This window comes from Crinia signifera, chromosome 1, assembly GCF_055691185.1.
Source record: "Crinia signifera chromosome 1, ASM5569118v1, whole genome shotgun sequence".
NCBI classification, from domain to species: Eukaryota; Metazoa; Chordata; class Amphibia; order Anura; family Myobatrachidae; genus Crinia; species Crinia signifera.
In genome coordinates, this window is record NC_139217.1 from 478,610,617 (window position 1) to 478,622,159 (window position 11,543).

The following is an 11,543-nucleotide window of genomic DNA, read 5'->3' on the forward strand; positions in this document are numbered from 1 at the left end:
TGAAGTCGATTTGTATTACCTGGAAAGGGCCTTCTGTAGGAGGGATGTGGGATGGCTCTGTTGGGATGGCTTTTCCAATGTTCTTCCTCAAACAGGTGAGGCATGACATTGCCACTCTACCTGCTTGAGAAGCGAACCCTGGTGCACACCAGTAGGCCTTTACCAGCTTGCACATACCTTCCTTCCCAAGGTGTGTCAGCCCATGGGCCGCCTCGGCTAGACTAGGAAGGTATGCCCTGGGGGCCACTGGTTTCCCGTGTCCATCTCTCCAAAGTCCGGTGGACTTCGACATCCCTTCGACTTCCATACTGCTCTTTCCTGTGGGGAACACAAATTCTGCATGTCTATCAGTTTTGATGTGGATACCATGTTAAGTGTGCTAAGATTCGTAGGGGGAGAAGAGATATTTACAGGGCATGCGGCCCTTTTCGCTGCCTCATCAGCGCGGCTGTTACCAAGGGACACCGGATCCTTCTCTGATGTATGCGCTTTGCACTTGACAACAGCCACTCTGTCTGGTAGCTAGATAGCTCCCAGAAGTTTTCTGATATATGTTGCATGTGCCACTGGTGTGCCAGCTGCCGTCATGAAATTTCTGAGGCGCCATAGAGCCCCAAAATCATGCACTACTCCAAAAGCATATCTGGAGTTGGTATATATATTGACTGATTTCCCTTTGTCCATTTCACATGCTCTGGTCAATGCCACCAGTTCCGCTACCTGTGCCGAGTGAGGTGGTACTAGGGGTTCAGCTTCAAGAATACCTTCTCCATCTACTACGGCGTAGCCTGTGCACAGCTCTACCATCTCCGTTTGTCTATGAAAGCTACCATCAGTGAATAAGGTTATGTCTACCTCACTTAATGGGCTGTCGCTTATGTCAGTACGTGCTGTAAAGGTCTGATTCAGGTAGGTCATGCAATCATGTTTGTTCTCACCTTCACTAAACTCTGCCTTACCATTTTCAGCAACATTCCCAGAAACCCCCACCCTTTGTGCCTTGGAGGGCACATGAGGTAGGAATGTGGCTGGGTTCAATGTGTTGCATCGCTTTGTGGTAATATTTACTGTGGCCATCAGCGCCAGTTCCCACTTGGTGAACCGTGCTGAGGACACATGTCGAGTTTGGGCAGAGTTTAGTAGGGCAGAGACAGCATGGGGAGCATGAACAGTTAAATCGTGTCCTAACACCACATCCTCACTCTTGCTTACTAGTTGTGCTATTGCAGCTATGCTTCGTAAGCAAGTTGGGAGTGAGCGTGCTACTGTGTCCAATTGGCAACTGTAGTACGCTACTGGTCGGTTGGCATCACCATGTTTTTGGACAAGTACTCCTGCCGCACACCCAGCTGATTCTGTTCCGTACAGTTCAAAGGGTTTCCCGTAATCTGGCATTCCCAGTGCTGGAGCCTTTGTTAGGCTCACTTTTAACTCCTCGAAAGCCAGCTCAGATTCCTCAGTATGAGAGACCCGATCTGGCTTAGTTGAGGAAACCATTTCTTGTAGTGGTAATGCTAGAATAGAGAATCCTGGGATCCAATTGCGACAATATCCACACATGCCTAGGAACGTACGGATCTGGTGCTGGGTCTGCGGCAGTACCATGTTTTGAATCGCTTGGATTCGGTCGTCAGTGAGGTGTCTCAACCCTTGGGTAAGACAGTGGCCCAGATACTTAACCCTGTTCTGGCATAATTGTAATTTATCCTTTGATACTTTATGTCCTGTCTCTGAGAGGTGCATCAGCAGCTGTCGAGTGTCAGCCACTGATGACTCCAGTGATTCAGAACACAACAATAGGTCATCAACATATTGTATTAGTATCGAAACACTCAAGGGTTGAAAGGATTGTAAACAATCATGCAAGGCCTGGGAGAAGATGCTAGGGCTGTCTATGAATCCCTGAGGGAGTCGGGTCCAGGTATACTGTACTCCTCTGTAAGTGAAAGCAAAAAGGTATTGGCTGTCAGGGTGCAAAGGGACAGAGAAGAAGGCAGAATACAAATCAATGACTGTGAAGTGTGTACAGTGAGGTGGAATTTGCATCAGGATGACAGCTGGGTTTGGCACTACGGGGAATTGGCTCTCAACTACTTTGTTTACCCCTCTTAGATCCTGCACTAGTCTGTAGCCCCTCCCCCCACTCTTTTTCACAGGAAAGATGGGACTATTGGACGTGCTAGAGGTTCGAATTAGGATTTCTTGCTGGAGCAATCGTTGGATCACAGGATACACACCTAGTTCAACTTCAGGTTTTAAAGGGTATTGTGGTATTTTTGGGGCTACCCTGCCTTCTTTTAAACGGATCTCTACTCGAGCTACGTTTGCCATCAACCCAGCATCCTGTCCATCTTTAGTCCAAAGGGAACTTGGTATTTGAGCTGTAATTTCAGCTACCTTAGATGGGTTTGAATCTATAACAGTTGAGTGCAACATTAGCCTTTGAGGAGTGTCCAGCAAATCTTGCACTTCCTGTGCAAGATTTCTAGGAGTATCCAGAAATACCCCATCGGGGGTGCAATAGATGACACATCCCATCTTACATAGTAAGTCTCTACCCAGGAGGCTAGTCGGAGCCGCTGCAGCCAACAGGAAAGAATGTTTGGTATGCAAAGGCCCGATTGTAACGTCTGCTGGTTTCGTCAGTGGGTAATGTTGCCCTTTTCCTGTTACCCCAATTGCTGCTACTGATTGATCAGTGAAACCCAAGTTTAGAGGAGTATTGAGAACAGATCTGGCCGCCCCTGTATCAACCAAAAAGGTTTGCCTTACCCCAGCAATATCAACACCTGTGTTGCTCTTAGCACTTAGTCAGCCATCAAATGGGGGGGAGGCATGTTGCGTGACCTGTCTGCCTCCTCCCATTGTCTAGGGGTTGGGTATCTCCGTGTCTCACCCTGGTGAGGCTCCCAGTCTCATCTATGTGCATTGTATCTCCTGGGGTTTCCTGAGCTGCAGTGTTTGGAGTAATGTCCTTCCTTATTGCAGTTGTAGCATACTATTGGCCTTCTACCTATGTCTCTGGAGCTCTTGTGGTGTGCGGCCATGTTAGGGGCATTACTGAGAGCTTGGATGCTGACCATTATTAATTTTTTGGTTTGCAGGTCTCGGTGTTTCTTTGTGTTCAGGTCGTGTTCGACAGCAGATTCCCGTAGGGCATCTACTGTCATTCCACGCCAATTGGGGAAGGATGTCTGAACTCTAACTCTCAGGTTTTCTCTAAACCCTTCCACTAGCACAGAGACAATCATTTCCCTCCTTAGGTTCGGAGACACCAGTGTGTTTTGATACCATTAGCAAGGCCCTGGTGAAATATTTGAAGAAAGGTGTGCCCCCTGGGGTGCACCGACAGGCGCTATCAAGGGTGTCTCGCTAAGAGCTGCCACTTAAAAAGGGGTTGTCAGCCCCAAGGACCAAGCAAAAAAAGAGAAAGGAAGTGGCGCTGGTTTGATGAAAGGTATAAATGTTTAATAACAATTAAGAATAATCAGTACAATTGCACAATATAAACAAGTAATAAAAATGAAATAATAAAATGAATTGGGAATCAAGTGGATAAAAACAAATTAATTTGTTATGAATGGACCGGAAGCTGAAATTATGAATGGAGTAATATGACCAGTTCCGTGGAATATAAGGGTATAATGATGCAGATAATCAAGAGGCCCACTGGGCTGATAGTTACCACACGATGTCTCAGATGGTCTAGTCCCAGATACAATTAGGAGAGTGTCCTCAATTGAATGCGGTGGTGGGGCCACAATGGGCAATGACCCGATGTTTGCGGGGGCTTAGATGGTATATAGCCAGATACTTCCCACTCCGCTAGAGGTCCCAATTAGCTGTTGTTGAAAGGCAGGTTTCCTCAAGGTTGGTAGACTTGGGTGGTAGATGATGTAAGTGGCCAACCTCGATTCCTGCGCTCAGTGTGACCAATATGTCCAGCTGGGATGATGACCAATGGTGGTGGCAAACTGAGAGAGCGTGGGTGATGAAACAGGGGTGATCCAGATGGTAAGGGTGGGCGATGGTATTCAATAAATACAATTAGTCCGGTCCAGAGTAACTCCTAACGCGTTTCGCTGCTTAGGGGTGCAGCTTTATCAAAGGTGGAGTGTGTACTGTAAGCCATGGGGTTTTTATACCCATGGACAAATGAGTGAGTCATAACACCTGTGGTGTAATTAACAAACAACATAATCTATATAAAAAAAATTGTATCAACAGAAGGCAAAGCAATAGTAATATACACTAGGTTATTAGTATAAAGCAGGGATGTAGAAACGAGTGTTGTAAAACATATTATCAAATAATAATTGTAGTGACAGGAGAAATGTATGGAGACGATAATAAGCCAATCAGTATGAGAGATACTAGTTTTTGCATAATCTTGTGAGTCATTGTCATGGTGATCGGCAGCCAGTCCAATCAAAAGTCTTAGCTGTCCGATCACGTGACAATAAGCAGCGTGTTGCCGGGACCCGGAAGTGTCAGGGTCCTGCGTGCGATACAAGCCTCGTTTCAGGCTCCGTCAGTGAGAGGCTTCAAACACGTGACAGCGTGTCAAGCCTCGTATTGGTATTACACAGAGATTGGTCAAATTTCGAAGCATATTAAATCATGCTCTGTTTGTGGGTCCGTGCGGGAATCTATAATCAACATAAGAGATGAGGGACACTGGGACTTATGAATAAGAGCTGACGTGCAAATTATTAAAGAAACGGGGTCAAGATGAGAAGCCCGAGGTGTGTGTTCTTATATAAACACAAGGCAGTATATTTTTAATTAGACACATCTATAGAAGATTCAAACATATAGCATATAGTATAAACGGGCAGAGAGATAGCTTGGATCGGTTGTCATGGTATTCGTTGGGATCACGTGATGTTTATCAGAATCACAGTGTATAAAGAGCTATTCTGTATAAATCTATACATGATATCAATTCAAAAAGCATATGTATATATACATCATAATAATAATAATAAAATTAATAGTGATAATAAATAATAATAATAAAATATAAAATATATAATATATATAATATATGGTATTAATAATAATGAGTAATCAGTAGATAAATAAAAATAAAAATAAATATGAAAAATGATAATAATAATAAAAATAAAAATAAATATAAAAATAAAAATAATAATAAAAATAAATATAAATATAAAATAAAAATAAAAATAAAAATGAAAAAAATACATATAAATGAGGTCTGGTATATAACTAAGCTTAGGGACAATGAGATGCATCTAGTGCTCGATAGAAAATAGAGTCACATGGAACACGTTAGGTCGATATCTAGTATCTCGTAACATATATGGTTTAAGTTGTGAGTGACCCAGAGAGATATTTTGGAGCTAATGGAAGCTCAACTAGATAACGCTATTGAGCTCCACGGCTTCATTTAGGCCATTCGGGAAAAGGGAGTCCATCCGATACATCCAATGGACTTCTTTCCTGCATAAAGATTTAAAGCGATCACCACCCCTTGTTGTTGTTGGGATGGATTCAACTCCTGTTAGGGTTAGGGAGCCAGGATCTCCATTATGTATATCAGCAAAGTGTCGTGAGACACTATGTGTGGATATCTTGTTTAAAATGTTCCGCCTGTGTTCCAGGAATCTCTGTTTGAGGGGACGGGTAGTCCGACCCACATAACAGAGATCACAGGCACAGCGCAGAACATAGATGACATAACAAGTATGGCCAATGGCTTCTTCAAATGTGGGGCAAACCGTTGCCTCACATGTCAATTTGTGCCCAAAAAATGCAATAGTATCTATATGAATGGTGAGGATCTCACTTACCATATCAAAAACTTTATAAATTGCAATACTTGTTATGTCATCTATGTTCTGCGCTGTGCCTGTGATCTCTGTTATGTGGGTCGGACTACCCGTCCCCTCAAACAGAGATTCCTGGAACACAGGCGGAACATTTTAAACAAGATATCCACACATAGTGTCTCACGACACTTTGCTGATATACATAATGGAGATCCTGGCTCCCTAACCCTAACAGGAGTTGAATCCATCCCAACAACAACAAGGGGTGGTGATCGCTTTAAATCTTTATGCAGGAAAGAAGTCCATTGGATGTATCGGATGGACTCCCTTTTCCCGAATGGCCTAAATGAAGCCGTGGAGCTCAATAGCGTTATCTAGTTGAGCTTCCATTAGCTCCAAAATATCTCTCTGGGTCACTCACAACTTAAACCATATATGTTACGAGATACTAGATATCGACCTAACGTGTTCCATGTGACTCTATTTTCTATCGAGCACTAGATGCATCTCTCTGTCCCTAAGCTTAGTTATATACCAGACCTCATTTATATGTATTTTTTTCATTTTTATTTTTATTTTTATTTTATATTTATTTTTATTATTATTTTTATATTTATTTTTATTTTTATTATTATTATTATCATTTTTCATATTTATTTTTATTTATCTACTGATTACTCATTATTATTAATACCATATATTATATATATTATATATTTTATATTTTATTATTATTATTATTTATTATCACTATTAATTTTATTATTATTATTATGATGTATATATACATATGCTTTTTGAATTGATATCATGTATAGATTTATACAGAATAGCTCTTTATACACTGTGATTCTGATAAACATCACGTGATCCCAACGAATACCATGACAACCGATCCAAGCTATCTCTCTGCCCGTTTATACTATATGCTATATGTTTGAATCTTCTATAGATGTGTCTAATTAAAAATATACTGCCTTGTGTTTATATAAGAACACACACCTCGGGCTTCTCATCTTGACCCCGTTTCTTTAATAATTTGCACGTCAGCTCTTATTCATAAGTCCCAGTGTCCCTCATCTCTTATGTTGATTATAGATTCCCGCACGGACCCACAAACAGAGCATGATTTAATATGCTTCGAAATTTGACCAATCTCTGTGTAATACCAATACGAGGCTTGACACGCTGTCACGTGTTTGAAGCCTCTCACTGACGGAGCCTGAAACGAGGCTTGTATCGCACGCAGGACCCTGACACTTCCGGGTCCCGGCAACACGCTGCTTATTGTCACGTGATCGGACAGCTAAGACTTTTGATTGGACTGGCTGCCGATCACCATGACAATGACTCACAAGATTATGCAAAAACTAGTATCTCTCATACTGATTGGCTTATTATCGTCTCCATACATTTCTCCTGTCACTACAATTATTATTTGATAATATGTTTTACAACACTCGTTTCTACATCCCTGCTTTATACTAATAACCTAGTGTATATTACTATTGCTTTGCCTTCTGTTGATACAATTTTTTTTATATAGATTATGTTGTTTGTTAATTACACCACAGGTGTTATGACTCACTCATTTGTCCATGGGTATAAAAACCCCATGGCTAACAGTACACACTCCACCTTTGATAAAGCTGCACCCCTAAGCAGCGAAACGCGTTAGGAGTTACTCTGGACCGGACTAATTGTATTTATTGAATACCATCGCCCACCCTTACCATCTGGATCACCCCTGTTTCATCACCCACGCTCTCTCAGTTTGCCACCACCATTGGTCATCATCCCAGCTGGACATATTGGTCACACTGAGCGCAGGAATCGAGGTTGGCCACTTACATCATCTACCACCCAAGTCTACCAACCTTGAGGAAACCTGCCTTTCAACAACAGCTAATTGGGACCTCTAGCGGAGTGGGAAGTATCTGGCTATATACCATCTAAGCCCCCGCAAACATCGGGTCATTGCCCATTGTGGCCCCACCACCGCATTCAATTGAGGACACTCTCCTAATTGTATCTGGGACTAGACCATCTGAGACATCGTGTGGTAACTATCAGCCCAGTGGGCCTCTTGATTATCTGCATCATTATACCCCTATATTCCACGGAACTGGTCATATTACTCCATTTATCATTTCAGCTTCCGGTCCATTCATAACAAATTAATTTGTTTTTATCCACTTGATTCCCAATTAATTTTATTATTTCATTTTTATTACTTGTTTATATTGTGCAATTGTACTGATTATTCTTAATTGTTATTAAACATTTATACCTTTCATCAAACCAGCGCCACTTCCTTTCTCTTTTTTTGCCTGGTGAAATATTCGCAAGCGGGTTCACCATCCTTTTGTTTGATGGTGAATATCTTGCTATATTCCACTGCCGCAGGAAAATGTACCCCTAATTGTAAGTTGATTAGGCGTATATTTTCCTGGTTGATCTCATCATTTATTTCTTTGTCCCCTTTCAACCCACTATCCTGAAGGAATTTCGGGATGTCTATGTGGGTAGGGAGACAGGCCCTCAACATGATTCTCCAATCCTTGTTGGTTGGTTCATCAGAGTTTCCCAGATCCTTTACAAATTTCTGGCACAATGCCAGATCTTTCCTAGGATCAGGAAAATCTGAAATGATGGACCGCAGTTCTAACCGTGTCCATGGATTTAACATGGTAATTTTCCTTGTAGGTATCACACCCTCTCTTTCTGCCTTACCATAGGGAACCTCCAGTGTGCATACAGGGTACGTTTGCACCACGTCCGCATTACTGGGTCCTGGTGTGGAGTCAATTGTGTCTGTACTGTGTGGTGCTTTCTTACCTGTATCTACAACTGCATGGTTGGCATCAGCCGTCTTCTCTTCCTGTGCTGGAGCCCCAACAGCAGGTTTTGCTGGTTCAGCCTTTCCTTCATGCATGTTAATTGCATGGGAGATTACCGATGTCAACAGCAGATCATTTTCCTCTGTGATTTCCTTGTAAGGGGATAAAACAGGGTACAAGTTAGTAACAGTTACATTTTTGCTTATATTCTGTTTAGCGGTTATTAACCCCTCCGCCACATATGGGGGGGAGGAGCGGTTGCGGTTGCATTCCTACGGCTGATTGTATCTGCAATTGCAGTTCCCCTTTGTTCCTGACCTTCCTTCTGCCACAATTTAAGAATTTCAATGTGTTTCACTCTTTTCTTACGTGAGGAGAGTAAACATATTTCATCTTTGACTGCTGATAAGATTTCTGTGTCAAAACTACCAACACTAGGAAATTCTAACTTGCTACCCTCTGTCATCTTTTTCCATTTATCTTGGTAAACAACTGCTCGTTCACCGTGCTTCCTGAACATTATGAATGCCGCCGATCCTTGTGGTCGGCGTAATTCTTCCCTATGTAGCACGACCCCCTGGTGTGAGCTACTGTTCCCCATTATGGGAATGGAAGGTTCATGCCAAGAGAGGCCGGTGGGTAATTTATCAGTGAGCAGTACCCAAAGCACTCCTTCTCAATACCCTGAAACATTTCCGCACTTAAGCGTGACACTCAGTCTACGAGGATGTGTACTCAATCACCACAGTCTTTCGGCTAGAAACGAATCGCTAGTCGACTTGCAGGGTGCGGCCGAATTTTGCAGAACACAAAAAAACTTGTTTTTCCTGTATCCTTCAAAACTGGTTTTCTAAAGGGGCTAATCAGATCACTGGGTTCCGATTTAGCTTCTTGTACCCTTCCGGAGGATCCAAATAGACGGGTCCACGAAAGGGGCAGTTCCTATGGGCATGTCGTCACGCACACCTATATGTCCTATTTCAACACACAAATACTATCCTTCTATCTGGACTGCGCTATGGGTCACACAGTCATGCGCCCGTTCACCCAATGATTTTCACACTGGATGCTATTTACACCTGGGCCTTACACTTAAAACTTACAATATTTATGTACAGAAAACTTACCCTGGTTGGTAGTTTCTCACCAGATACTTATTGCGAGTGTAAACCCCTTGAATGGCTATAGAAATCTATTAAAATAATGCTTGAATTGTTTGCTTTTTGAAAGAGAAAAGAATTGAGTTGAAAGCACTATACTTTCTTGTATTAATTACTGCTTTATCAACAGTATGTTAGTATACTGTTAAATAGAGCTTGTGATTAATACTAGCCCCCTCTGGGCTCCTATGTGTGCTGCGTATGCAGTGCCCGCGAACAGCCACATATGCATGGATCGGCCACCCACGTGTTCTACAGTGTATTTGTAAGGTCGCAATCGGGTTTCGCTGAATGCAGTAATTGCTAAGAAATGCTAAATAAATCCCTTAACTCGGTCCGAATGTTACGTATAAAGATGCAAAATAAATCCCGCACTAAATCCGTAAATTACATACTAAGATACGAAGTTTCCTAACGTAAGCACGTGTGTGCGTACCTTACGTAATACACAGCAGACGCTTTACGTTACTGTAAAGGCCCAGAACTTGTCGCCACGTGGCGGAGTCCCTGGCTCTGCAGTAACTAACAGTAAAAGGTTATAGTTTTGCACAGAATGGATCCTCTATGTACTATAATAAACACAGGCCTTTGCCTCCCCGTGTGCGAAATTTCATTGCACGTGGCACATATACTGTACTATAAACAAGCAATTCAAGACACTATTCCCTGTTAAACTACTTGTGGCAAGCAGAAGTACAGCTTACTAAATACAAAACACTTTATATACTTTAAACACGTTACGTAATTTCTCTTTGGATTTCACTTATTATACCTCGGGTTCATACGCTAGCAGCTTTCAAACCCTGTACCGCCGCGGACTTGGCCTCTCGAGCAATGGTTAAATGATCACTTTCCACCCTTTTGCTGGTATAGGCTCAAGTACCACGCCTGGTACAATGTTTTAAAGGTGTAACGCTCGGACGAAGCCCCCAATTATCAATATCGATATAAATATAACCAGATGGACAATAAGTGAAATGCGCAGCTTACGTACTCTATCCGTAATCTGCTTACCCTTTTAACCTAGCTACGTGCGAACACAGCGTAGCGTACCCTTTCCGTGTTATTGTACACGCTAAACCAATACCAGTAATTGAGTATCCTTTCACAGTACTCAGTACCTAAACTGCGAATACCTTTAAGGACAATGTCCCTAATACACTTTTATCGCTAGATGAGAATGAGAGTCGAGACAAGTATATAACTCAAAGTGAGGAGATTGATTCTCCAAATAATGTATTAGTCCCTAGCGGACAACAAGGGGGTACAGAAAGAAGAAACACAATATAACACGTGATACAGTTCGCTTAACAATACTAAATACAAGTGAGAAGCTACTAAGGGAAAGAAAACAGGTACAGAATACAATCAGCCAATAAACAGTATAAGTAAGCACAAGGAATGCAACCGTTTACCGTCTCATCAAATATGCGCAGCGCAGTCTGGTCGGAGCTCGCTATGTTCAAATAGAACTTTAGCCCGGTCAATGGTGAAGGGATAGATGCAGTGCCGAAGTGACCGAGCCAGCTCAGGGATTGCTATATTTATAGGGTCCAAAAGGGGGGGTCAAAGGCCGTTTCCATTGGTCAAGGGTTCAAATGTCAAGTCCTCAGGGATTGGAGTAAAGTATTACACTTGATTTGGATTGGTGCAGGGGGAGTGTAAGTACACTGTGTGTCCTATGTGTGATGGCATCGTCGTCGGGGTCGTAAAAAAGCAACAAGAACCGGTTATAACTTGATTCCTTT